This window comes from Gekko japonicus, unplaced genomic scaffold (genome assembly GCF_001447785.1).
Source record: "Gekko japonicus isolate JY-2015 unplaced genomic scaffold, Gekko_japonicus_V1.1 scaffold2101, whole genome shotgun sequence".
NCBI classification, from domain to species: Eukaryota; Metazoa; Chordata; class Lepidosauria; order Squamata; family Gekkonidae; genus Gekko; species Gekko japonicus.
This window is the reverse complement of record NW_015161466.1, coordinates 21,447-27,558: the sequence shown is the minus strand read 5'-3', so window position 1 is coordinate 27,558 and position 6,112 is coordinate 21,447. Positions and strand designations below refer to the sequence as shown.

General features: G+C 49.7%; 1 protein-coding gene across 1 annotated transcript in view; it reads right to left on the bottom strand.

Annotated features, from left to right (window-relative positions):
• Positions 1–5,288: 5,288 nt before the first annotated feature.
• Positions 5,289–6,112, bottom strand: part of LOC107125669 (uncharacterized protein KIAA1586-like) — a 10,137-nt gene continuing 9,313 nt past the window's right edge. The window contains exon 4 of the mRNA XM_015429117.1: positions 5,289–5,338. The gene's annotated coding sequence lies outside the window, so the exon portion shown is untranslated. The remainder of the gene's footprint in view (positions 5,339–6,112) is intronic.

The window sequence follows — 6,112 nt, the reverse complement described above, 5'->3', positions numbered from 1 at the left end:
GCCAGAAAGGGGGAACAGACCCAGGGGCGTCCTTTTTATCTCACCCTTCGCTCTCGCGTCAGCCAATCGTGGGACGCGTCCTAGCCAATCGCCTCGCCGGCCCACTTCAGACGTCCTTCCGATTGGTCAGCCTCTTCGGGCCACCCCCACCCCTCTTTCTTTTTGATTGGACGGCGGCCCTCCAGGAGGGAGAGAAACATTCCATCAGCAACGGCCAAGGCGGTGGCGCGAAGAGGTGGCTTGTGGGAAGTTTAGGCTCTGACGGGCGACGGAGTCCGGGCTGCGCGGAGAGAACAACTACAATTCCCGACATCCCCAGTAGCCAGGAGCCGCTTCCGGGTCGTGAACGGCTTTGGCGCCAGAGAACCGGAAGCCGCTCTAGGGGGGATGTAAGAGATAAAAGAGAATGCGCTTTCCTAGGAGTAAACAGCAGTTTTGTATGTCTGTTTCAACTCTCTCTCTGTTGGTGTCTGTCACCAGCGTTCCCTCTAAGCTGAGTTAGTGTGAGCTAGCTCACAGTTTTTTAGCCTCCAGCTCACACGTTTTTGTCTTAGCTCAGGAAGGATGGCTCCAGAGCAAACTGATTTATGCAGTAGACAAATTGCTCGCTCACAACTTTAATGCCAGAAGCTCACAAAGTAGAATTTTTGCTCACAAGACTCCACAGCTTAGAGGGAACATTGTCTGTCACCAATCTCAACGTAGCACTAGCACCAATCTCTTGACGTAGCGCTAGCAGGAACGACAATAATGTGGATCGACACAACCTCTTTCTAATGTCTTCCCAAAGCTCTGGCATTTCTGTGGCTTCTTCCCAAAGTGCAAAAAAGCTTTGGGTGTTTGTGTTTATGTGTGCGTGGTGCTTTGTAGAAAGACGTGCAATACAAAGAGAGCTTTTTTTTTTAAATACACACTGGAGAAAACCAAACCCATTTCAGACAGGCGGCTTTTCCTTAAGCGTTGCACCATGAAATCCCAGCAGTTGCCACGCAATGTTCCCTCTAAGCTGTGGAGTCTTGTGAGCAAAAATTCTACTTTGTGAGCTACTGGCATTAAAGTTCTGAGCGAGCCATTTGGCTGCTGCATTAAATCAGTGTGCTCTGAAGCTGTCCTTCCTAAGCTGAGAAAAACCATTTCAGACAGGCGGCTTTTCCTTAAGCATTGCACCATGAAATCCCAGCAGTTTTGTGAGTGTTTCCTTGAGGCGCGGTCTCTGGATCCTCGAGTGCAGCAGGGTGCAGGAAAGAAGAGACAGCACTCCTTCGCATGGCAGGGAGGAGCGGCGGCGGCTCCCCGCAAGTAGAAAAGTAGCACCGCAAGGGGGAAAGGTGTAGCTAGGCCTGTCCTGCCTGATGTCCTAGTTTGCTTTGAGGGGGAAAGGGAAAAGTCAGAAACTGGCATTTTTTTGGCCACCAGAGGATTAAAGGATGCTCTGCGGCTGGCTTTGGAGAGAGGTGGTGTGAAGGCTGACCTTGTGCCCCGTTGATGGGAGTTTTGTCCCGTTGCCACAGGGGCGATCTCAGCCTCCCTTGCGGTGCTCTTGGAAGAAAGGAGAATGCCTGCCCAGGTCCTCCGCAGTCACAGCCTTCTTTCTCTACGCTGGCCTTTTTATCGCTCAGTTGTAGATTTTTCTTAGAAACATAGGGCTGGAAGGGACCCTCGGGCCATCTAGTCCAGCCACCCTACACAATTCCCCCCCCACACACACTAACCTCTGCTCTACAACCAGAGGAAGGCAAAGTCTCCAGGATCCCTGGGCCAATCTGGCCTGGGGGGAAATTCCTTCCTGACCCTAAACTGGGGAATCTATAAGGGCCATGAGAACCAGTTTGGTGTAGTGGTTAAGAGTGCAGACTCTAAACTGGGAGAACCAGGTTTGATTCCCCACTCCTCCACACGCAGCTGCTGGTGTGACCTTAGGTCAGTCACAAGTTCTCAGAGCTGTTCTCTCAGGAGCAGTCCTCGAAAGAGCTCTCTCAGCCCCACCTCCCTCACAGAGTTAAGGGGAAGGGGATTGTAAGCCACTCTGAGACTCTGAGTGAATGACGGGGTATGAATCCAATCTCTTCATCCCTTCCTGCCCTCCTTCTCATGATCTGCCTAAGTTTACAGAACCAGCATTGCTGTCAGATGGCCATCCCGCCTTTGCCGTTTTCAATGTAGGCTGTTCTTCTCTAAATCCACAGCCCTTTCCCAACAGCACTATGTGTGCGAAGAACTTGCAGGCTCTCTCTATAGCTTCTTTCCCTGTTCTTCTTAATGAAAAAACTTTTAAAAATAACACATGCCTCTCTTACGTGCTGCAGGCCCCGCAAAAGCAAAACAAACGCTTCCCTTTCCAAACATGTTCCACCCCACTAAGTTGCAACCCAGCATGGTCTAGCAAAATCCAGGTTTGAATCATCTCTTGTGCCATGGAAGCTCACTGGGTGCGTACCCTCTCAGTGGTGGCTGTGCACGGAGGAGTGGAGTAAATAAATGCCCTGTGTCAGCCAAATTGCCTTTAATTATTAGTTAGTCTAGGTGAAGTTATGATTATTAATTGGCAATAGGCAAATTAGGGTTCTCACCAATGTATACAGAAGTCCCACCTTTGCTGTAAACACCAGAACAGACACAGAGACTATATTCAGTAAAATATAATGTCTTTTTACTGGGGAATACATATATCATTCAAACAATACACACACACACACATTTATAGAACTAAGGAAGCAGAGGTGATTGATAGTTTATAGAGGGGTTATACAACCTAGGAGCTACGGTGGCTCAAGTGGTTAAGACGCTGAACTGCAGGCTGTGGAAGGTCGGTAGTTCAGCAGTTCGAGACCCGGGTGCCGCAAGATGGAGTGAGCTCCCGTCTAGTTCCCGTCTAGTTCCAGCTCCTGCCAACCCAGCAGTTCGAAAGCAAGAAATTGCAAGTAGATAAATAGGTACCACTTCGGTGGGAAGGTAACAGCGTTCCGTGCGCCTTGGTGTTTAGTCATGCCGGCCACATGACCACGGAAACGTCTTCGGACAGCGCTGGCTCTTCGGCTTCGAAACGGAGACGAGCACCGCAACCCTGGAGGACTCGACTGGCTTTCGAGCAAGGGACACCTTTACCTTTATACAACCTGGTCCAGATGTGCAGAGGTCCATGGATTGTTGCCTAAACTCAGAGGGTTTAGGGGTGGACTGCCATTTTGGATTATGGCAGAAAACACATGGGCTGAGGCCATTTTTACACTGGGATATACCCACTGGAAGAGAATGCAGACCAATGGGCGGCCCTGGGGGCTGGTCTCAGGTGACAACAGTAGATTTCCTGGACCAATGATGAGTCCCAGGGGTGTGTGGCATCAGGATGGGCAAGGCCTAGATGTGACCAATGAGCTTCCAGAGAGGCAGGGTCTGGATTTAACAATAGAAGCCAGGTGCTGGGTGGCTAGTTGAATGAATGATCTGACCACTAATGGTCCTGGCCAGGGTAAACAAAAGGTGGGAGACGTCCCTGATTAGCATCAGGAAGGATTGAATGCTTCATTGGTTTATCCCGGTATCTTGAGGGACAGAGTAGAAAAGACAGGTATTCAGACAAAGAATTAAATAGACTTTAGAAATGTAGATACTTTACCTGCTAGAACTCATTGTTATTCCATAAGCATAATCTCTGCTGGGTGGAGGGGGAAGACTGGAGGCTTGCTCTGAGGTTGCCTGTCACCTGAAAATGGAGACCACTTTTTCAGAGCTGTGGCTAGCTCTGTGTTTCAGAACCAGGGGTGCCTTCCTTGGCCTGAATTTTGTGGGTCTCTGGATCAGTGGGGTGCCCCTGCTATTGGGGCTACCCAAGAGTAAGAGGCAGCGCCTCTGGCAACACCTGTGAGCAATGCTCCCTTCTAAGCAACAATTCTACTTTGTGAGTTCCTGGCATTCAAGTTGTGAGCCAGCAATTTGGCTACTGCATCAATTAGCTTGCTCTTGGAGCCCTCCTTCCTGAGCTGAGACAAAAATGTGTGAGCCGGAGGCTAAAAAACCCAGGAGCTAGCTCACACTGACTCAGCTTAGAGGGAACACTGCCTGGGAGTTAAAACTCCTTTCCCTTCCTAAACCATGGAGCTGATCATGTTGAAGGTTTGTTTCAGTGCTTTAATCTGAGATGAGGCTGGAATTTGGGATTCCATATTGAGGCGGGAGTTCTCACAGAGTTCTAGGAAGGTGAGTCCTGTTAGATATGTGCTATGCCACCAACCCACCTTAAGAAGCCCGTGGCATTCGCACGTCAATCATGCCACACGCATGGAGGTCCTTGCGGGAAATCTATTTATTTTATTATTTATTTATTCATATTTTTAATCCCGGCCGAGTCTGGCTCACAGGCCGATAAAAATCCACAACACATACAACACATCAACAATGAATAAAAATACAATATTAAAATATCACGTTAAAACCAAATGTATCGTAAAGTGCTCGGTTTGATAGCATCAGCCACAGTGCTCTGCTCAGGTGTCATACGTCATAAGGGGGATGGGCCCGGGCCGGAGTAGAGGGTCCAGTGGGTTAGGGCTCTCCACCAAAAGATGTCAGTTGCTGTTTTAATAACTGGTGGTCGTGGTGGCAGCTCCAAAGGAAAGGCTTGGCGGAAGAGCTCCGTTTTACAGGCCCTACGGAAGTGTAAAAGTTCCTGTGGGGCCCTGATCTCCTCTGGGAGCTCGTTCCACCAGAGTGGAGCCTCCGCCAAGAAAGACCTGGCCCTGGTCGTCGCCAACCTGGCCTCCTTCGTACCTGGGAGGACCGGCCGGCTCTGGATCCCTGAATGCAGTGCTCTCTGGGGTACATATGCAACCAGCTGAGGGGGCAGATTCCGAATAACCAAGCCGGACACCAGTCCTGGAGTTAACTCCCTTCCACCCAGGAAACAGCGACACAGGGACCTTTCCTTCTCTCGCCACTTCAACGCACACCCAGCCGTTTCTCAGAGATGATAACGCACTGGAGTCGCACAGGATGCAATTTTTATTTTGGTCTCCTCTTTTAGGAAGCAGGGCCCCCTGCCGCGCTGCAGAGCGCGACCGAGTCCTGCAATACAATCTCACTGCTCTTGTGTCTCCATCTTGCTTGTCGCTGCTCTCCAAGGTGGCCTCTTGCTGCCAAAGAAATTCAGCGATGCTGAAGAGAAGCAGCACACCGCCGGGCACAACTGCCTTTCTCCCCGGAGACAATCCGCTTGGTGACTTCGTCTTTCTGGAGCTGGCAGGCGAGAAATCCGCACAGCCGGCTTCCAAAGACTTGCTTGTTTTCCCAGCATTTTTGTGGGGGAGAGACTGTATTTCGGCCTCCATTTCCCTTCACACACCTGACGAGAGAGAGGAGATTGGATTTATAGCCTGCCTTTCACTCAGTCTCAGAGCGGCTGACAATCTCCTTTCCCTCCCCCTCCCCACAACAGACACCCTGTGAGGCAGGTGGGGCTGAGAGAGCTCTGACAGAAAATGCCCTTTCAGGGCAGCAGCTGCAAGTAGAGGAGTGGGGAATCAAAGCCAGTTCTCCCAGATTAGAGTCCGCGCACTTAACTACGACACCAAACTGGGGTTGGTTGGTTGGTTTCTGCCTAGACAAACAGATACACACAATCCGCTAGGAGAAAACACCATCAGAAATGGCCAAAATATTATCTGTATTTAAGAAATATAAAGTTGGTGGTGTCACAACAACAAAATGAAGCGCATGCTATAACTAAAATACGTTTCCTCCTTAGGAAGATAAGATGTAAAGTCCACATAATCAGTTCAACTTGACAAGAGGAACCCACATAGTCAAAACATTTTCCAAACAGCCTTCACCAAGACGCCCATTCCAGATATTTAAGAGGCATTTCCTTCAACTTCTTCAGTTTGCCGGCTGTGTAAGTGGAACCCGATTTCAGCAATTTCAACAGACTACAAGGTTCATAGTGTAAGAAGCGAATCATAGGTTTAATATTGTTTTGGCAATCTTTGATGGTGTTTTCTACTGACAGAACTACGGCTTGCCCAAGGTCATCCAGCAGCTGCAAGTAGAGGAGTGGGGAATCAAAGCCAGTTCTCCCAGATTAGAGTCCGCGCACTTAACCACTACACCAAACTGGGGT